Genomic DNA, 22,050 nt, shown 5'->3' on the forward strand with positions numbered 1-22,050 from the left:
CTGTCTCTGTAGCCGGCTTCCCTGCTCTAATACCTGTGAGCTCTGCTACACTCAGACACCCCCGATCCTTCTGTGACCCTGCGGGATCTGAGACCACACTGTCCCCGTGAGGGCTCCAACCCTGCTTAGCTTCTGGAACAACGTCCTTCAGTGGAGCAGACTTCTAAAAGTTCTGATTTTGTGCTCTGCTGCTCCGCTGCTCACTGGGAGCCAGCCCCTCCCCCCACAGTCTATCTTTCCATGGCTTCGGATTCTTCTCCACATGTCCTACCTTTCAGAAAGTGGTCAATTTTCTGTTTCTAGAATTGCTGCTCTTCTTCTCTTCTTCTTCTTCCTGTTGGGTTTGTAGGTGTTTGGAGTGGTTTAATAACTATCTAGCTGAACTCCTGCGACCTGATGTCATCTCAGCCTGCTACTCCTCTGCCATCTTGACTCCCTCCATCTTACCATTTTTAAGTGTACTGTTCAGTCATATTAAGTACACTCACAATGTTGTGCAACCAATTTCCAGATCTCCTTTTATTTTAGCAAAACTGAACACTGTATCCATTAAAAGACCACTTCCCATTTCCTTGCCACCCCCCCCAGGCTTTGCTAACCACTAATCTACTTTTCCTCTCCATGAATTCCAGGTACCTTATATAAGTGGAATCATACAATATTTATGTTTTTGTAACTGGCTTATTTTGCTTAGCACAATGTCCTCAAGGTTCATTCATGTTGTAGCATGTGTCAGAATTTCCTTCTTTTTAAGGCTAAACAATATTCCATTGTATGGATAGATCACAGCTTGTTTATCCATTCTTCTATGGGTGGGCATCTGGGTTGCTTCCACCTCCTGGTTATTGTGAATAGTACTGATAAGAACATGGGTATACAAATATCTCATTGAGACCCTGCTTTCATTTCTTTTTCGTATATTCAGAAGTGCAATGACCTGCCATATTGTTTTCCATAGTAACTGCATCATTTTACATTCCTACTAACAGTGCACAAGGGTTCCACCTCCTATCTTTGCCAACTCTCTCTTTCTTTCCTTCCTTCTTTCTCTTCTTCCCTCCCTTCCTTCCTTTTCTCTTTCTTTTGTTCTTTCGTTGTAGCCACCCTAAATGGTATGATGAGCAGAATCCACATTTTTAAAAAAGATTTATTTATTTGAGAGGAAGGAAACAGACTGAAGCAGACTCCCTGCTGAGCATCCAAAATGGGGCTCGATCTCATGAGTTAGATGCTTAACCAACTGAGCCATCCAGGTGCCCCCAGAATCCATACATGGAGGTGATTGTGTTTGGTTACAGTTTGAGAAGGTGCTCTACTGCCCAGACTTGTTCCCTGGTTGGCCTCTCTCACTATGCATTTGCTTATTTTTTTTTGTAGCATTGACTATGGTCTTGTTTTCTCAATGTTTACTTGGCTTTCTAGTTTTCTACAAATAACCATTATGGCTTAAGCCTGTTCAACCTCTATTGTTCATTGGCAACTTTGGTGAAAAGTACCCTCTGGGCTCAGATATAGAGGGTTTAATCCAGGGAGAATTTGAGTTCTGATCCTGAGGTCCCACATGGTCCAATCTCTATAAGGACACAGAATATGAAGAAAGAGCCCGAGTAGCCCAAAGCAATGAAAAGGAAGTCTTATCTTACCTGATAGTCACCAAACAATACAAAAAGGAATCAAGACCAGAACACCCAACAGCATTTCTTAAGACCATTTATCTTTCCTCTCCAATTCACTCCAGATTCAAAATGCTCATTCTCCTCCACCTCCTCCCCCATCTCTCTCCTCCTTTCCAGTCCTCTACTTATTGGTACATCTGCCCAGTCTCTTTTATAAGCAGATCCCCTCCTTAAGCCTTTAACTTTTCATTTTCCAAGACAGCATTCCCAAGTCTTGGAACTGTCTGGGAAAGCTGTCTACTTCTCCAAGGGCCAGGGAGGACCCACTGGGTAGAGAAAGACAGAATTTTCTATGTAGCAGGGAGGATAGGTGAGGCCTGAAAACTCTCAGATGTTAATGGATAGCTTGCATGTTTTTCTCCTCTACTGGATTGTGCATTCATTGAGGACTTCATGTTTTACCCCATGTGTATCTTCAATCATAGTCAAGTTTCTGATTTGTGGTAACTGTTCAGATGTACATGATAGCTGTCTTCCTGGTGGCCTAATTCAAGCATGGGGGAGGAAACTCTCTTTCTCTCTACTCACCTAGATTCTCTGGCTGGAGCTTTGCAAATTAGACTGACAAAAGAAAGATTAACAACAGAAAAACAAACAGATGTTCACTAATATGTGCATTGTGCATATACATGGGCGCACTCAGAGATGAATAACTCAAAGAGGTGGTTAGAACTTGGGCTTATAAGTATCTTTTTTTTTTCCTAAGGAAACTTTTTTTTTGTTTTAAGAGAGAGAGTGCACATGTGTGTGAGCAGGGGGGAGGGGTAGAGGGAGAGGGAGAGAGAGAGAGAGAGAGAGAATCTTAAGCTTGTTCCACCCTCAGTGCATAGCCTGATGTGGAGCTCAATCTCATGACCCTGAGATCATGACCTGAGCCAAAATCAAGAGTTGGACGTTTCATGGACTGAGCCACCCAGGCGCCCCTGGGCTTATATAGTATTTTAACAAAAGGACAATACGTTTTTAGAGAAGTGACAAGACAAAGGAAAGGGACTTTCAGTTTCTAGGGGGGCAAATTGTGGGAAGGTAAATATACAGGGGAAATAATGGAAAATAAGAGCTAGTTAGTAAAGTTTGTTACATGGATTCTTCTCTAGGCTGAGAAGGGTCTAGAGTTGGCTCCAATGATTGACTTCTGTCTTTTTGATGAGAGGGAAAGGGGCATCTTTAAAAATTTATGTCCTACTTTTAGACAAATAGGGGAAGGATAGAGAACTTTTCTTATATCTACTTCTCAATTGCCTTTGGTTCAAAATAATCAATATGTCAAGTGGCATATTTTGGGATGGCATATCTGACTCTTCATGGATAACCTTCAGTCCAGGTGTTCATTATGCTGCCAGCACTGAAATGGTCCCATGATATTCAGGTTATAGTGTCACTTAGGATTCACTCACTTCTTCCCTGATGCCACAGAAATAGAACTTCTCAAGGGCCTTAGTTGCTCTTGTAGCCTCCAGCCTGTACCTGACATTCTCAACAAGACTCTTTGATGGAGGTGATATTTTGAAAATCCAGAAGCCAGCAGGTCCCTTTGGAAGTGATATTTCACTGCTGCTTTCTCATCTATAAAATCAATGCTTGTTTCTGACACAGATCTGGGTACAGATCTTCTTTCTTATGCCTAAAGAGTATGTTCTCTAAATTGATTCATCACTCTATACCCTGGCTTTTAATGTCAGATGGCAGTTTTTCCTTGTCTTTCTTGCTTTTGAACATGGACATTAATCTGCAGACTGAACATTATGGAAAGTGCATGGACTCTCTCCACAGCACATGTGTGACCTTCTCCTGTGGTCTTCAGGAAGTTAGAGCTAGGAAAGAACTTTAGTATTCACCACCAGAGTAAGCTGTAAATATCACACTGTTTTACCTGTCATAACATTAATCTTTCTGTGGCTCTGGGCATAAAATAATAAGGAAAATACCACAACTTACTACAACCAGTCAATGGGCTGATAAGATGGATGTTGTTGTGTTTTGAAATTGTGCCAAGTTTATGTTGATAAAGTGAATTTCTTCTGGGAATCTGAAAAACAGTGCCTATGGTTCTAATCCTGTGTGACTCTGACTTTGTCTTAGATTTACATAAAATAGGAAATTGGCCCAATATGGTTTCATTCATCTTCATAACTCTGAAATTTATGGGGAATGTAGTATTCTTATTCTTTCACTACTAAGGTCTACAGAGCTTAAGCTTTCAGTCAAACCAGCTAATTCTGTATTGGTTCCAGACCAGAAGAAAAGGAATAGATTTGTGGCTATATCTACATAAAAACAACAACAACAAAAACAAACTTAAAAAAAAATTGCTAATGCATGGTAGAAAGGAGGCTATTTTGTTTATCAAAGGCAGTTGACTTTCACAGACTGAATCTATTCAGGGCTTTTGATTAGAATTGACTTGTTAGTCTCATGGAATAACTGGTCAATTCAGCCCAATCACCACTTCGATGGATTTTTTTTTTTTAAACTTAGAATGTTTGATTCATCTACTAACTTGACTGCATGTGGACCACCAGTAGGTGGATTATTATAATTAAGAGAGTCTTTTTAACAGCCTTTGAGAAAGATAATCAGATTCTAAATTCTGATTCTTGGGCATTAAATAGGAAAGGCTCAAATATCCCCCAGTCCTTCTTTCCACATTCACTGACTATGGTACATATTTTGACATTGACTGGATTTCTGCTAAGAATTTTGTTTAGCCAGTAGTTCAGGAGACCTGAAATAACAACACTACACAGCTAGAAGTTCATTTTTCTCACATGTAAAACACACACAGAGAATTGATGTAGCTCAGAGGCAGGACATGGGGTGCTGTACCTGTCAGGTGAAAGCAAACTGCTCCTGGTATTTTAGGGATTTTAGGATAGAGAAATAAAGCATTTAAAAAAAAAGATTTTGTTTATTTATTTGACAAAGAGAGACAGCAAGTGAGGGATCACAGCAGGGGGAGTGGGAGAGGGAGAAGCATGTTTCCTGCTGAGCAGGGAGCCTGATGCGGGGCTTGATTCTAAAACCCTGGGATCATGATCCAAGCCAAAGGCAGGTGCTTAATGACTGAGTCACTCAGGTGCCCCAGAAATAAAGCATTTGTAGACATAATCAGTGCATATTAGATGGTCAGAATGGTGTCAATTTACTCCAGGACAGACAAACTAGAGGAAGAGGGGCAGCAACAGAAGTTACTAATTCAGATTTTGATAATTCATTATCAAGTTCTGATATCCATCTGTTTACTGCACATGTTAAGCAGGTGAGTTAAATGGGGATGTAATAGAAATCACCACACTTAATTTTCTTTGATGATGACACGAAGAGTCCCAGAATTCTTAAAAACATAGCATTGCTTTTGGTTTACTATTTTTTTTTTTTTTAAGGAGGGGACAGTCCCAATAGTGCTTACTTTGGGTCAGGAAGCCAATTTGAGGATTCTGCTTTTACTGAATTTATTATTCATTCATGCTGTAATTAAGGAACTGGGGCAAATTACCAGGGGTTGGAATGATAGAAACTTTGCGCCCATCAGGAAGTGGATTTGGACTCAAACTTCATTTATCACTGGATCCCCCTAGATAAGGCTCTGCTGTGTGTGTGTGTGTGTGTGTGTGTGTGTGTAGAGAAACAGTGATGTTCTGGGTCACTGGGGTTTAGGACAAATTCAAAGCCATGTCCAATAATTTGTGAAAGTATAGATGTATCCCTTTCTCTAGTATACAATTATCTTGGTAAATGTATGCAGGTACTTTTGGTGAAGGGGTAGAGGAAGATTTTCAGGTAGGTTCTTATGATGGCCTTCCTCCAAGTTTCTCCTTTTCATTTACTGAATTGAGAGTATAGATGTTGAAAGATAGGCCATGCTCTCTAGTGATGATTTAAGTTAGATATGATTACTTAAGTGTAGGTTTATTTTCAGTTATACAGGTCAAGTACATTCTTCATAGGCTGCCCATCTAGTTCACTTTTAGAAACATCATGATCAGGGCACCTGGGTGGCTCAGTGGGCTAAGCCTCTGCCTTCAGCTCAGGTCATGATCTCAGGGTCCTGGGATCGAGCTCCGCATTGTGCTCTCTGCTTGGCAGGGAGCCTGCTTCCCCCTCTCTCTCTGCTTGCCTGTCTGCCTGCTTGTGATCCCTCTTTCCCTCTGTTGAATAAAAAAAAAAAAGAAAGAAAGAAACATCATGATCAATTAGCCATTACCAAAATATCCCTGCAAGTAAAATTATTCTATTTTTTTTTTAAGTAAGCTCTATACTTAACACTTGAACTCAGGACCTCAAGATCAAGAGTCCCATGCTCCGCCAACTAAGCCAGCCAGGTGCCCCTCATTCTGCTATTATAATAACCACATCCCCTCTGTTTCTGGAAGTTAAATCCTACTATGTCATGTCTGCACTTCTGGGTGTCCACCAACCCTACTGAAATCAGGGAATTATTTTATTTTATTTTAAAAAATTCATTAATTTTAAAGATTTTATTTGTTTGAGAGAGAGAGTGTGTGAGAGAGGGAGCATGAGCAGTGGAGATGGGGAGAGGGAGAAGCAGACTCTCCACTGAGCAGGGAGCCTGATGTAAGTAAGGATAGATCCCAGGACCCTGAGATCAAGACCTGAGCTGAAGGCAGACACTTAACTGGCTGAGCCACCAGGCACCCCAGACAACTATTTTAAATAGCAATATCTCCTACCTTCATCTCTGGAGTACAGAAGAAATTCAGTGAAGTACTCTTCAAGATCCTGGTTCTCTCTTCATTAATGTTTTCCTCAATGCCTTAGAAAAGGGAGTGTTCTCCAGGCTTAGTTTGGGTATATGTTAGATGTTGTACGTGAGAAAACCATTCCAGCATTCTTATCGCTCTGAACCTCTGGAGTCACACATTTCAGCTTCCTTCAGCAATAGGCCATAGTACGATCCAGATTTCAGTCAACTAACCAAGTTAGTAATTGCCTCAGGCTAAGAAAAGTGAATCCAGAATCTCTGGTTTAGTGTATCCAGGCCAATAATTTGGTCCATAAAATTATGTCTCTGGTGGAATACCCAGTATAGTCTCCAGATTTTTGTCAGTATTAGTTTTAGCAAAATCTTGCAATTCTTGTGGCATGTGAATCTTTCCCTTCCATGTTTGACTTTAAATTGGGCCCCAGGGACATGGTTGATCTGGAGCTAGTTTTAAGTGAGGTGGAAATGAAAGGTCACAGGTGTAGGGCAGGAGGAGAGCCAGAAGTCCTGTATGAGACCGCTGTCTCAGATGAGGTCAGTATAAAGTCTTCAAGCAGGGGCCAGAACAGCATCTTCCACTATAGAAGAGGGACGGCTTTTTTCAGTAAGGAAGATGCAGTGAGGTTCTAGGGTACTCAGAATCATCTAGATCTTCCCAAATTCTCTCCTTCCAATTTTTGTGGCTCCTTCTTTCCCAAATAATCTCCTGACTTTCATATGAGCTATGTAGTGAGGGTATGGTTCAGCCTACAGTGAAATTCAGTCACTGGCTCAATCTGGCTCTGCATTTGCTTTTTGGCCATGCCAGTCCTGTGACTATGAGATAAAAAATTATTTTAGAGGACTCCCGAAACTTTAATGATGTCTTGGTCTGAGAATTTAAATTCTTTAAAGCCTGTCTTTCCTTTTAGAAGCTCACCGATGGCAACAGAGGGAGCTTTCTCAACCCATGCCTCTTTTATTCCTTAGCACCACATAATGATGTCTATAGGGAAGCAATCAAAAGGGAAAGCAAAAGTTTGGCTTCGGTAGATACTTTATTCCAAATGACAAAAGGTAATCATTTAAGTTGCTGTTTTCCTACCTTACGTATCACGGGTTGCTAGTGTCCCATCACTTAATAATTCCCCAAAACTTCAAATCTGGCTAGGTCAGAGAGCAAATCTAAGCTTCATGTCCTTGAAGTCTGCTGTTTGCAATCACTTACAGTTCAGTTTTTGTATTAGCCAGAGTTCCTTAGACGTGGTCAATGAATTTATTCTGGTTACTTTAAGCAGAAAGGAATTTGCTAAAGGACAAAGAGCTTAAAGAACTGTTACAAAGGTTAAAGAAACCGATTCTAGGTAATCATCCAGGAATAACCCCAGTGTGTACTTCCACATTCCAAAATAACCTTCCAAGGGAGCTATAGCATCTGCTATGATCAGGAAGCCACCAAAGTGCTGGTTCCAGTTCATGCTAAAAATATGAATAGAAATATGCCCTGGCTCTTTCCTGTATAAACTTTAGTTCCCCTTCCTACACTGTTGGTGGAAATGCAAGCTGGTGCAGCCAGTCTGGAAAACTATATGGAGGTTCCTCAGAAAGTTGAAAATAGAGCTACCCTACGACCCAGCAATTATACTACTGTGTATTTATCCCAAAGATACAAGTACAGTGCTCTGAAGGGGCACGTGTACCCCAATGTTTATAGCAGCAATGTCCACGATAGCCAAACTATGGAAAGAGCCCAGAAGTCCATCAACAGAAAAATGGATAAAGAAGATGTGGTATATACATATATAGTGAAATAGTAGTCGGCCATAAAAAAATGTTATCTTTCCATTGGCAAAGATGCAGATGGACATACAGGGTTTTATGCTAAGCGAAATAAGTCAGTTAGAGAAAGATAATTTTCATACGATCTCACTGATATAAGGAATTTGAGAAATAAGACAGAGGATCCTAAGGGAAGGGAGGGAAAAATGAAACAAGACGATACCAGAGAGGGAGATAAACCATAAGAGACTCTTAATCTCAGGAAACAAACTGAAGGTTGCTGGAGAGGAGGGGAGTGGGAGGGATGGGGTAGCTGGGTGAAGGAACTTGGGTAGGGCATGTGCAATGGTGAGCGCTGTGAATTGTGTAAGACTGATGAATCACAGACCCGTACCCCTGAAACAAATAATACATTATATGTTAATTTTAAAAAAACCCACAAACTTTAGTTCCCCATCAGTCCAACATGCGTGCATCTGATTGGCAGAGTCTCAAGCCCCCTAGACACCCTAGCACAAGGAGGACTGGGAAGTACAATCTTTTATTTATTTCCTTTTACTTTATTGTTGAGAAGGCAGGATCTAGAGTGGGGAACTATCAAAACGTTAAAAAGTGTTCAAGACATTTCTGGACATCTGGTAAGGAGGCTGGAGAATTGGAAAAGGGAGAGCAATAGCCGTCTACTTCTTGGGTTGGGTGGTAAGTCCATGAGTATCCATTATTTTCTAGTACTATAATGAATGCATGCATGTATTAGTTTAGGTTCTTCAGGGAAATCTAAGGAATTGGTTCATGGGACTATGTAGAGTGAGAGGTCCCAAGATCTGTGGTTGGGAAGCGAGAGACCCAGGAGAGTTAACGATATATTTCCAGTATGAGTTTGAAGGCAGAAGACTGATGCCCCAGATCAAAGAAAAGCAGGCAGGGAATAAGAATTCTTTCTTTCTTTCTTTTTTTTTTTTTTTAAAAGATTTTATTTATTTGACACAGAGAGAGAGATCACAAGTAGGCAGAGAGGCAGGCAGAGAGAGAGGGGGAAGCAGGCTCCTCGCTGAGCAGAGAGCCTGATGTGGGGCTCGATCCCAGGACCCTGGGATCATGACCCGAGCTGAAGGCAGAGGCTTTAACCCACTGAGTCACCCAGGCGCCCCAAGAATTCTTTCTTAGAAGCCTTTTACTCCACTCAGGCCTTCAAGTGGCCCACCCATAAGGGGGAGGGCCATCTGCTTTCCTTAGTCTACCGATTCAAATGCTAATCTCACCCAGGAGTACCCTCACACACCCAGAAATACTGCTTAACCTCGTGCCCCAGTCAACTTGACACATCAAACTGAACTACCACAATATATGTTACCTGCTTTTTATGTAATATATCAAATATTATGTTTTTTGGCGTAAGATACAAAAAACGAGTTTTTGGTCAAGTACAACTGATATCCACCACAGAATGCAACCCTTTTAGTTGAGATTTTGATTGGGTTCAAGTGCAAATGACTGTGGAAGGAGTAGTTCTTTAAGCAGCTGTCTTTTGGATCTTGGTTTGAAGGAGAATGAGTAGGTTGAATGGAGTTTGGAGAGAGAGAACTTAATTCAGCTGTTTGAGAAGAGGAGGGATTGAGAACACCTTAGAAATAAAGGAGGAGGGGCACCTAGGGGTGCGTGGGTGGTTCAGTTGGTTAAGCGCGTGCCTTGGGCTTGGGTCATGATCCGAGGGTCCTGGGATTAAGCGCCACATGGTCTAGTTCCTGCCCAGAGGGGACACTTCTCCACACCCCACCCCTGCCTCTCCGCCTACTTTTGCTTGTTCTTGCTCTCTCTCTCTCTCTGTCAAGTAAATAAGTAAAAATCTTAAAAAAAAAAGTTGGGGGGCTCTTGGGTGGCTCTGTCGGTAAGCTGTTGCCTTCTGCTCAGGTCATAATTTCAAGGTCTTGGGATTGAGCCCCTCATCTTGCTCCCTGGTCAGCAGGGTGTCTGCTTATTCCTCTCCCTTTGCCTTTTGCTCCCCTCTGCTTGTGTGCTCTGTCAAATAAACCAATAAAATCCTTAAAAAAAAAAAAAAGGAAAGAATGGGAGTTTACATCTCTAGGACAGATTTCTGCTATTTTCCATTTTGGTTGGAACTGTTCAGACTCCTAGCACTTGCCTGAGACCTTTTTCTTTTTCATTTATTCACCTTAAGGGATATTGGAATTTTCAGGTGCCTAAGATTATTGCTAATTTGTTGTGTATCTATGCCTATGCTCTGTTATCATTTTTTAGTACATGTGGCAGGACTCTGAATTAAAACTCACCCTTCCAGCCTCTCTTTCCAGTTCCCCGGGGTGTTAGTTCACACAGTGTGAAAGCATAGGTTGGGTTGTATTCTCCATTACCTGCTGCTATTTATATCAGTCCTGGATTGGAGGAGCCAAGGAGCAGAAATTGCACACGGGAACTTTCTTCAAACCACCAGTTTATGAATAATGCATAATTTTCTGTGACTCATCAAAAGCAGTGGTAAACAAAACCCAAACAGTTGGCCACCTCCTCAGCAATCTACAGACAGTGGTCCCACCCCTTACAAACTGTGAACGGCAATATCTGAAGGTAGCAATGGGACTCAGCCATGCTAGCTTATCTTTAGTATCACCCATCTGTTTACTGGCACAGTTAAGTCAGAAAGGAACAGAGCACAACAAAGACAAAAAGGGATCCCAACTCCAAAGGTAGCTGGAGTCGCAGGATATTCCCAGGACCGTTCCCTACTGCACCCCACCTACGTACTTTTCCCTTGATCTTTTTCCAATAAATTGCAAGCAACACCAGCTTTGTGGTCAGACAGTCTTGGGTTCAAATTCTGCCTCTGCTACGTATAAGCTATATGTCCTTGGGCAGGTTTCTTAGCTTCTTTTATCTCAGGTTCTCCTCCTCCTTCCTCTTTGGTCTCCGCTAAGAAGGGACGGCAGCAATCCTTAACTCTAGACACTCAGGGCTCCCGATTATAAGCACCAGCAGCTGACTCCAGCTGATTAAGCAGGACGGATATCGGGTGGCTCACAGGGCAGTTGAGAGGGAGGGAAGCAGGCTTGAAGCTAAGCTTCTGGGGTCAAGGCCTGAAAGCGCTGCAGGGCTGACCCAATAAGGAAGCTGCTGAGCCTTCTTTCCCTCAGAGCACAGGTCAGCAGCCAGGAGCTCAGCTCTGCTGGAACTCTGCCAGCACTGATATTTCTGGGCCAGGAATCCACCCGGAACCCCAGAAAACTGGATGCCTTGGCCGCCACCCTTAGCAGCAGATGGGTCCCAGGCATCACCTCCTTCCTCTGGTTCATCATTTCCTATTAGACTGTTGCCTGGGCACATGTTAATGGCAGATCTTAGGCTCTATGCCTGCGTTCTAGCTGCCAAGGTCTTCAGGAGAGCAAATTTTCCGACTTGACTTTAGGGAGGCAGAACTCATAAGGCAGGGAACTGTCCAAACATAGCAAAATGCATAAAAGGTGTGAGGCAACTGGAAAAGATGACCTACATTATCTCTCAAGGAGTTGTGAAGATTGAGTATGTTAAATGTCTGGTCTGCCTCGGGAGTTTAATGTGTGTTTTTTTTTGTTTTTTTTTTTTCCCCTTGGTTTCCTATTCTTTCTTTATCGGAAATATCCATTGGCTCACTGGCTTAACTCCCAGGTTGGGTTCTACCAAGGCAGGATTTGTAAGTAAAGTGTAACAGAGCCTTTGACTTGGGGTGGGCTCTCTACTTCCTAGTGCTCCTCCCTCGATGGCCCTGACCTCCGGAATCCTAACCCTTACCTGTCCTGACCCATGGGAGCTGCTCACTCCTTCCTGTTACATTTGACCTTTTGATTCTATTTTTTGCTCATGACCACAGCAACCCACTGACACTCTCCACCCCACCTCCCATTTTGTGCTAATCTCTTGGCCTCTTGGCTCATAGATTTTTAGTTGGTAACAAATCCTGCTACCAACCAGTTTCTTCCCTTGCCCTGACTTCTGGACCATTTGCATAGCATTCTCATATTTTGTATAACCATTGAAGGAGACTTTCTACAAAAAACTTGTATCTATCTTTTGAATGGTTCTTTTTGATTTATATGAAATAATTTTCCTATCTCTAATGAACAAGAAGTGAAGGAAGTCTGAAGTGGGGATGGAAAAGGACAAAAGGAACAGTTACAGAATGGTTTCCCTGTCACTCACCCCAGTCTCATACTCTTCCTTAGAAGTAATTCATTAGTACTTTGTATACAGAGGGGGAAAGAAAACCAAAACAACTTGTTCCAAGACGTAAGCTAGTGTCTTTCTTACTGATAAACGTCCCCAAACCCTCTTAAGCCAGACTCTGCTTTCTCTTTCACACCACAGCACTTGCAAATTTGCCAAACTTTCCAACTGAAACAAAGGGCAGCATTCTCAACAGTATCAGCCTGGCATCTGGCTGCTGGGACCCTGGTGGCCAAGAGAAAGCCTCGAGGAGCTGGGGAGGGAGCACTGTGATCCTGTTCTGCCGTCATGGCTTAGGGAGCCAGAAATTATTTGTCCACAATTATTTATTCAAATTGTCCTGGTATCTTACAACTTCATTTGACAGTCTGGGAAATGTTCTGCTCAATTTGCTGGAAATGTCCTCAGAAGTCCTTAGGCTTATTAAGACTCCTGGGATATGATCTAGAGAAGTATGCTCAAGCAGATATGAAAGATGATTATTATTCAGTGTTGCTATAGTACAGTGACTGACCCTCCAGATAAAAGCAATGGGAGCCAGGCACTATTTTACATCATAGATCTCCTATGGTGAGCCAAGAATTCCATCAGAGAATGTCGTGAAGACTTAGGAGTTTTTTCTTGCTTGATGGCATACCTCAAAATAAGTTATTATTAGAGACAGTCTGAGGACATCAGATCAAAAATGCTAACATATCTTTAAGAAAAGTATCTCTGAGTGCGGCCTCATCCATTCACAATGGTGGGAGAACTGGACCTAGATTCAGACCACCTGGAATCTCAGTCCTGCTACTTTTAGAAGAGCATTTTAGATGAGACATTGTTTCCACTATTATAGAACTGCTTTGTCCTACCAAGGTGAAGGACAGACCTGGATGGCTCAGTCGGTTGGGTGTCTGACTCTTGGTTTTGGCTCAGGTCATGATGTCGGGGTTGTGGGATTGGCCCTGGGTCAGGTTCCAGCTCTTTGTGGAGTCTGCCTCTCTCCCTTTCCCTCTCTCTCTGCCCCTCCCCCCACATGAATAGTTTTTTTCTCTCTCTCTCTAAGAGGATGGACAGATCTTTAAAAAAAAATAAAGTGAAGGACATAAAGTGCAAAAGTACAAGAATCCCTTTCTAGCTCCTAAATTAACTAAGATTCATTAGCGTGTTGGCAGTAAAGGCCCTGAAAAAATAGGAGAGAGAGAGAGAGAGAGAGAGAGAGAGATGAAACTCCAAAAAAAAGAACGTGGTTCCAGAAAGGTCTAGAGAATAATAGCATAGAAGTTACAGTTATAGCTGGGGTGCCCAGATTGTGGTAGCTTGTTGACCATGGAGCAGAAAGAGGTAACTGGCATAGCCAAAACCATGTCAGGGTGTTTAAGAAGAAATGAAAGGTGTCTTTCAGGAAGATTCCATCTCTATTAAATTTTGTTTACTACACATTGCCCTAATTAGGCAGTAGGAAGAATACTAGTGACAGATATGGAAAGTATGCTATTGATGGGGGTGGGAATGAACAACAGATGTATTTATAGCTAGTTGATATTATGCTGAAGGTATCTATGGCACAGCCCTGTTGAGGAAGGAGATCCCAGACTTGCTGCCAAGTTTCATCATTGGGCATATGGACCTTGTGCTTTCAGGTTCAATGATCTTGGTCCAGCTGCAGGAATAACTTATGCATGAATTAGCAACAGAAACCAGTAAAGCTATTGGCTGAGGACCAGGTGTATGGTAACCTCTCTCCCCCTTGATACATGTCTGGTGTTTGTAGGTTAGTCTGGTTAATTTGGGCAATTCTGTCTCTGGACTCCTAAACTCCCACTTTCAGAGTCTTAAGGCACCTGTTCCAGTCACCTTGCTCTGGGTCTGTTTCTCATGACCAGTTCCAAGTACAGTCTAAGATTGCTCAGAACCTTAAAGCTGTGTTGGGAGTATAAGCAATATATCTCTGTTACTATGTTGTCATAGCATAGAATGGAAGAACAGAAATGAGCTTTTCAACTCAGCAAGTCCAGGAGAAGGGTCAGGTCCAGAGAGGGGCTGTGATTTACCCAAGATCATCTGAAAGAGTGTCTGGCAGAAGTGGGAACTTTCCAAAAAGGAATTAGAAATGAACAGTGGGCATGTTTATTACCTTTTACCATCAGGTGGAGTTTGTGCACTAAACTATTATTACTAAAAAGGGAAAAAATTTCTCCCATATGTTTCAAGGTTTAACTCACTGAGCAAAGCCATATTGCCAATATGCAATTTTAAGGAAGTTGGGGCAGAAAGGCACTTATTTTACTAGTTTAATGAAGCACTAGATTTCGGGAATTACCATTCTGTTTGGGAGGGACAGTGATAGATGTTTACGCATAGCAAAGTCTTGGGCCCTCAAATACGGCTTTGTGGTTCCTGACTGTCCTTCTGGGTTGCCTGTGACACACAGTATAAGAATCCTTCAATTATTCTGAAAGTAGCTGGCTAGCGGCTGTAGTTTTTCTTCTGTCCTTCCATTTCTCTCTCTCACAGGGTGTTACCTCTCCATGTCTGAAATGTTTTTTCCATTAGGGTCCCCCATTCCATGCATCCCTTAGAGGTGTAGACCCAGGTCGTATTTCTTTGCCCCGGAATAGGGGCACGTCTGAGAGGGAGTTCCAGCCTCACTCCCAAGTCCTCAGCTAGGATGGGGGCATGAGGGAAAATGAACCAGGGCTAGCCTGTATCTGTTTGTGGCTTTTATTAGCTAACCTTTGGCTATCTTCCTTTAGATAAAAGGAAAAAAAAAAGATGTGGTTCATCTTTACTTTTTGATTTTTCTTTTCTCACTAAGGATCCATTTTGAGACACCGTCCTTTTCACCAAGAAGATATAATTCTCTGGCAAACCAGACTTCCCATTGTTGACAAGGGGCCAGACCCTTCCTTTCTCCCTTCCTCATAGGTCTTCCTCTCCTAGGCCAGTCACCTTCAGACGGAGAACTCAGTTCTCAGGAGACATTCTCCTGGGCGAGTCAAGTGTCCTTGCCCACAGTGCTGAGTGACCATGGTGCCCTGAGTTTGGTCAGTGATGAAGTTCCTCATCATAGGCAGTGTGGCTAGGGGTGCCATCTACCTGGTATATGATCAAGAGTTGCTGGGACCAAGTGACAAGAGCCAGGTTGTCCTTCAGAAGGCTGAGGAGGTAGTCCCTCCAGGTGTGTACTACCAGTTCAGCCAGTATGTGTGTGAGCAGACTGGTCCAATGATACCTTAGCTCCCAGCCCCTCCAAAGTTTAACTCCCGTCTGTGACACCTGGAATTCAGGCATTATTTCAGTGATGTCGGTTCCATTGGTGGCTCCCTCTAAGGGCTGCAAAACCTCCAAGGAGGGCTGGGAACACCCGAGGGAGCGAACTGAGTAATCTATCAGAGGAGGCCGCCTGCCCCAATCAGGAACAGGGGTAGGGGTGCCACAGACCTGGAGACTCCAAACTGGGACTGGAACCCCACTCCAAGGGCATCTCCTGGCTTTGCCAGAGCAATAAAGGACTTTGGAGGTCCCCCCCACAAAAAAAGGAAAGAAGAAAAGAAAAAAGAGAAGAAAGAAAAGAAATAAAAATAATACTTTCTGAGGGTCTGCCTTAAGTAAGCTGAAAAACTGTTGAATTTACCTGGGACTGTCCAGGTTTTCAAACTTAAAGTCCTATGATTCAGGAAACCCTCCATTTTGGGAAAACTCAGACAACTGGTCACCCTAACCCAAGGTGGAGCATGGTCTGGGAGCTCTGTAAACTGGCCATCAGCTTCTCAGGTGCTCAGCAAGGCTGAGAGGTTTCAGATCCTTACAGAGGAAAGCATGGCATGGTGGAAAAGCTTTTAATTAGAACTGCGGACCTTGGGTTCTGGTCCCAGTTTGACTGCAAAAGAGGTAGAGCTCTAGGACAGATCACTGAACATCAGTCTCCTCCTTTGAAGAGTAGAAACATCAGATTTGATGTTCTTTGACGTTTTGCAACCCAGATTCTGCAATTCTATTTCTAAAGGAGTGTGATGAACCAATTCCCACGAATTCGTATTCCCAGATAGGAGACGATAGGTAAGAAGGTTTTGTTGACACTTGCTGATGACGCTAACATTTATGAAGGCCTTATCCAGTGCCAGACACAGCCATCATTTTACTTCATCCTCACAACTTAAAAAAAAAAAGAAGATTTTATTTGTTTATTTTAGAGAGAGTGAGTGGACAGGAAGAGGGGCAGAGGGAGCGGGAGAGAGAATCTCGAACAGACACGGCACTGAGCTTGGAGCCCGACATGGGGCTTGATGTAGGGCTCAATCTCATGACTCTGAGATCATGACCTGAGCCAAAACCAAGAGTCAGAGGCTCAGCTGCCTGAGCCACCCAGGCGCCCCAAGGTAGATGCTTTTTTAACTTTCATTTACAGATGAGAGGCTCAGGCCTAGACACAGTATGTCACATGCCCCAAATCACACAGAAAGCTGTGGGTCAAAGATCAGAACCTAGGAGGTCCTGTTCCCAAGCCCAGACTTGAACTGTTGCTCTCACTGGCTAGGGATGAGTCAAGGGTTGAAATGAACAGGATAATTGTTTCCCCTCAAAGGACTGGAAAAAGGAAACAGTGGCTATTTGGAAAGAGATCTTCCCATTCGGGGCTGCTAAAGGTTATGATCCCCCAAAACAGAGCCTAATTTGAGAAATTAGTTTTCTTAGTTTCTAGCCAGGCCCCTCCCTGCTCTTTAAGACTAAACAAAGGGTGGTAAAACCAATTGAGAATTAGAGCATTCCCCCACCCCCACTCCTCCTTTCCTGAGGCTTTAGGATAGTTCTACTCCCTACAGGCTCTGTGAAGCATTTTGAGGGCTGTTAGAAAGACTCAGAGGGTCACTGTCAACTGCTCGCGCTGTCTCTTACTGTTGGTCTGGAAAATGATTCCATTTAGATCAGGCTTGCCTAAAACTGTGTGTATTGGGCGGTTGGGGGGCGGTTGGGGGGGCCGTGAGGAATGTAGGAAGATTCTTACTAGGCTCGCTTCTTCCCTTTCTCTAGAAAGGATGATTTGAAATACAAACAAAATAAGTCTGTGGGGTCACATTCACAGGAGCTGGCTGAGTTTCACTTAATTAAACTACTGTGATTGCTTTATTCATACATTTCACTTGCCCCATGCCCTTCCTCTCTGACTCCTTATGAAGGCAATGCTATTTCATTGGTGGGGGTGGGGTGGGGATTAAATTCTGCTAGTCTTTTAAGACCAACACTAATTAACAACATTTATTTTACTGTGATTATCTATGTGAAAGTATGCAGAAGTAAATTTATATTCTCAGAATGTGACTGCTTTGGACTGAAAAAATGCCATTAAAGGGAATTAACGATTCCTCGGAACTCACTATCCTCTGTTCTAAATTCCCCAGTGAGCAGTGAAGCCCCAGGGCTGAGGGCAGGAAAGGAAAACAAGGGCCAGAAGCTATGGCCAACTAAGCTGCCAGCCACCAGCACAATCATCCGAAAACCCAGCTCTGGCCCACTTTCTCTCCTGCTGCAAAACCTGGGGCAGGTCTCCTGCCTGCTGGGTCAAGGTGAACTCCAATCTGGCTCCCTCTCTCTCCAGCTGGTCCCCCTGCACTTACACTGCATGCCCAGGCTCCAGTCCTAGTCGCCCCCATCATTCTTACCACAGGAAGGACTTTTTTCATAAATGATTCCCTTTTCCTTTAATGACTTCCAGACCTATCACACCCTTGCTCCAGGTGAATTCCTCTCAAGCTTTTAGTTGAAGACCAAGGCTTACCTCTTCTGTGAAGCCTGTCTGGACGCCACCCCGCCACCCCCCGCCGCGCCGATAGAGTAAGTCTCTCCCTTTCTTGTGTACCCATTTTATCTTGTACATTTTGATCTGAGCATTTACCAAATATAATCTTTATTGGCATGGCTGTCTCCTCTGTCAGACTGGGTCTTATTTATCCGTGTTATCCCCTTCCAGTTGCAGAGTCCGGCATAACATTGCACACAGAAAGTACTTAATAGATGCTTATTGAATGAGTATGTTATGACTGTTAGGATTCTGTTGGTTAATATTTATTTTGTGTTCACTTTGGGCAAAGTGTCATGTAGCTGCTGTATATGAATGCGTTTTGAAAGAGAAAAAGATAAAAATCTGAACGATGGGGTCATGTCCTTCAAGAAACATAATATCCTATGTGAGATGAGGAGTTAAAAGCAAAGCAGAAGAGCTACTGCAGAGAGGGGCATGGTTCTGACATCGCAAAGAAAGAGCAGTTAGTTTGGGGCTGGAGTGGGAAGGAGGCACCACAGACCAAGGGGGTGTATGGAAGGACATTGACAAAGAAATAGTGGGAGAACGGGGACATCCAGGCTGAGAGAACAGTATGAGCAAAGGCATGAAGAGAAGGTCATAGTGATTTCCTGTGAACAAAGGTCCTGAGAGCTTAGCTCTCAGTCCTATGGGGACTGTACCCTTTAAAAAGAAATCTGAAATAAATCCCATTAATATCAATAAACGTATTTTCCCTAGTTGCCTAGATTTGCATTCTTTAAGCAGGAGTGGTGATTAATCATTTCCAAATTGCCCAAGGATATGAAGCAGGGTGCTCAAAAGTCTTTAGCAGCAGGAAATGCTTGTTGCAAATAAACTGTTTACAATTTACTTTGTGAACATCATTTCTGTTGGGACCATGCATCAGATAACAGTAGCAGTAGGTGTGAGCCCAGTCCTAACAGAGGCCCAAAGAAAATATTCACGGTCATTTCCTGCTGCTGCAAAGTTTTTAACGGGCTTGGCTATGGTTCTAGGGAGTTTCACCATAGAGTCAGGAAACACAAAATTGGTTAATATTTAACAATTGTATTCTTAAAAAGAAACAAACTGAAAATTTATTTGTCCCTTACCATTCCTTGATGAAAAGAGACAATTAAAATTCAGATGCAGGGGCGCCTGGGTGGCTCAGTGGGTTAAAGCTTCTGCCTTCAGCTTGGGTCATGATCCCAGGGTCCTGGGATCGAGCCCTGCATCGGGCTCTCTGCTCAGCAGGGAGCCTGCTTCCCTCTCTCTCTCTGCCTGCCTCTCTGCCCACTTGTGATCTCTATCTGTCAAAAAATAAAATAAAATAAAATAAAATAAAATAAAATTCAGATGCAAATACTATAAACCTGCCAGAAAGTGTGCTGGGTCAGTTTCTTGTTTTAGGATGGAAGGCTTTTCATTTGCTAAGTGTATGTAGTATGGGGCAGCCATGATCAGTTTACTGATAGATGCTAGAGTTTATACTGAAGAGCTTTAAATTGGATTCAGGGACCCACTATTATCAACAATGTGTATGAAGTGCCTAGTTGTAAAAATATGCTGTTTCTGATATGAGGCTTGTTTAAGCAGTCTTCGGTAGATGTACTTCCTGCATTCTAGACATTACTGTGTTAGACTCTGTTGGGTTCATGCATTCGAGGACACGTAGATGGCAGAATATAGATGACCAGCCAACAAGGATCTCTTACATTTCATCTTCACCCTTTAGAAGTCAAAATACCTTCCCATTCGTGTTTTCAATTTTCCACAACCTGGTGAAGTGAATAGAACATGAAAAACGATCCTCACTTTATAGTTGTGGAAACCAAGAGGCAGAGAGGATAGATAAAAATCTCCCCCACACAACTGGTTATTGCCATGGAAAGAGCCCAAACTCTGGCCTTCTGACTTCTTGTACATTGCTACACTATGGTTCTCGTGAATAAACTGACCTCACGTAGAGGTTGTGGAGATGGGGAGCATTGGTAAATATCTGATTGCCATGGCAATCGATGTAAAAAGGATGATCATTCCATGGCGGATAACAATGACCTAGAGCAAACTTCTAGCTCACCCTTAAGGATAGAGGCCCACTGTGACCAACAGACCTGATGCTCATGTCATAGACATATTCTCACTAAATTTGGATTTAAAAATCTTGAAGTCTTTCATAGGAAGCCCAACAGCATCACATACCCAAGGTGGTAGATAATAACAGCAATAATTATAATGAACATCTGCAGAGTGCTTGATCTGTGGCAGGGACTGTGGAAGAGCTTTATACCCACCGTCCTTTGTAACAAGCCTGTGAAGAAAGGGCTATTCCTGTTCCTGTGTTACAGATGAGGGAATCGAAGCTGACGTCATTTGTTGAGGTTTCACAACTCATAAATCACAGAGCTGAGAACTGAACCCGAGCGGCCTGCCCCCAAAGCCCACATGTTTCCGTGACATTATTCCAATACCTCCATGTCGGCTATAACGTGAGTGCAGTGAGGGAATGAAAACAGTGCAGGAGCAGGGGTTGAATCTGACACTGAAGATTGAGTTCAGGGGTCAGATAACCTCTGAGAAGGCAGAGGGCAAGGGGAAGCCCTTAGTCACCGGAACCCAGAACCAACCAAGGTTCTCTTACTTGGCTTCTCATCCCAACACCGTGTCTCAGTGAACCAATCTCTTACCAGGCAAGTAAAGGGTATCGAAGTGTCAAGGACTAAACTGGTGTGAATATTCTCTCCCCTCTGTTTCCCTCTTGTTCTTCAGAGGTTCATTTCTGCTTTTTCGGTTGTTTTTCGGGGGTAATTTTCTAGATCTTGATTTGACCACCAGTAGAATTAGGTTTCCATCTTCTTGAATCTTTAACATGTTTTTGTTAACTCTTACAGACTCACTCCCTTTCAGGAGGCAAGAAACATATTCCTTAAACATGAGTGTGATGGACCGAATATGTGTGTCCTTCCAAAATGTTTATGTTGAAACCCTAATCCCAGTGTGATGGTATCTGAAGGTAAAGCCTTTGGGAGGTGATTCCATCATGAGGATGGAGCCCTCAGGAATGGGATTCGTGGTCTTTTAAGAAGAGCCCAGAGAGCTAGCTAGCTTTCTTCTCTGCTGTGGGATGAGGCAATAAGAAGAGAGCCATCAGAGGGCTGGAGGAGCACCCCTCCCAGGACATCGCCATGTTGGCACCCTGACCTCAGACTTCCAGTCTCTAGAGCTGTGAGCAGTACATTTCTGTTGTTGACAAGCCACATCATCTATAGTATTTTGTTACAACCGCCTGGACCGACTAGGCAGTAGGGTACGCAGAGCCTTCTCTCTCAGTGGAGAATGCATTCTGTTCACCTCCACATCCTGCCTCTGTTCCCAAAGCTTAGGTGAGCAGCACCGCAGGGCTGTCCTCCTGAGAACCCATCATTTACTCTCTAGGGACTTGACCTGTTCCTAGTAAATCTCAAAAGAAATGCTATGCAGCAGCCCTTTGAAATGAAATGCTTTTCTATTGAACCGGAAAATAATCACATCCTCCCATTTACTCTTTAGGGTACAAATTGATCTGACTTGATTTGTCAGGGAGCCAGAACTGCAGGCAAATAGACGCTGGAGAAATCAACCAATCTTTTAAGCCAGCAGTAATTGTTCCTCCTGTCGGCTGGCTAAATGACTTGTGTCTGGAGGAGATGCTCAGAATGAATCCGAATGCCCGAGGTGACAGAAACACTGAGCGTTCCACAGTAGGCTGTATCGAGTAAGTGTTTCTTCGTGTCTTACAAGGGCTTGGCTTTTGTGTTTCCAACCTCTCTCCCTCTTATCCTGTCTCCTGGGGCTAATGTCATTGGGGAGCAACCAAAGGCAAAGCATGTAAATAAGAGTAAGGAAAAATGGTATGAGAATGAGAAGAGATG

At 43.2% G+C, this 22,050-nt stretch overlaps 1 pseudogene; it reads left to right on the forward strand.

Annotated features, from left to right (window-relative positions):
- Window positions 1-15,384: 15,384 nt before the first annotated feature.
- Window positions 15,385-15,742, forward strand: LOC111158347 (annotated as a pseudogene).
- Window positions 15,743-22,050: the final 6,308 nt, after the last annotated feature.

Source organism: Enhydra lutris, unplaced genomic scaffold (genome assembly GCF_002288905.1).
Source record: "Enhydra lutris kenyoni isolate GAN:26980312 unplaced genomic scaffold, ASM228890v2 scaffoldscaffold59, whole genome shotgun sequence".
In the NCBI taxonomy this organism is placed as follows: Eukaryota; Metazoa; Chordata; class Mammalia; order Carnivora; family Mustelidae; genus Enhydra; species Enhydra lutris.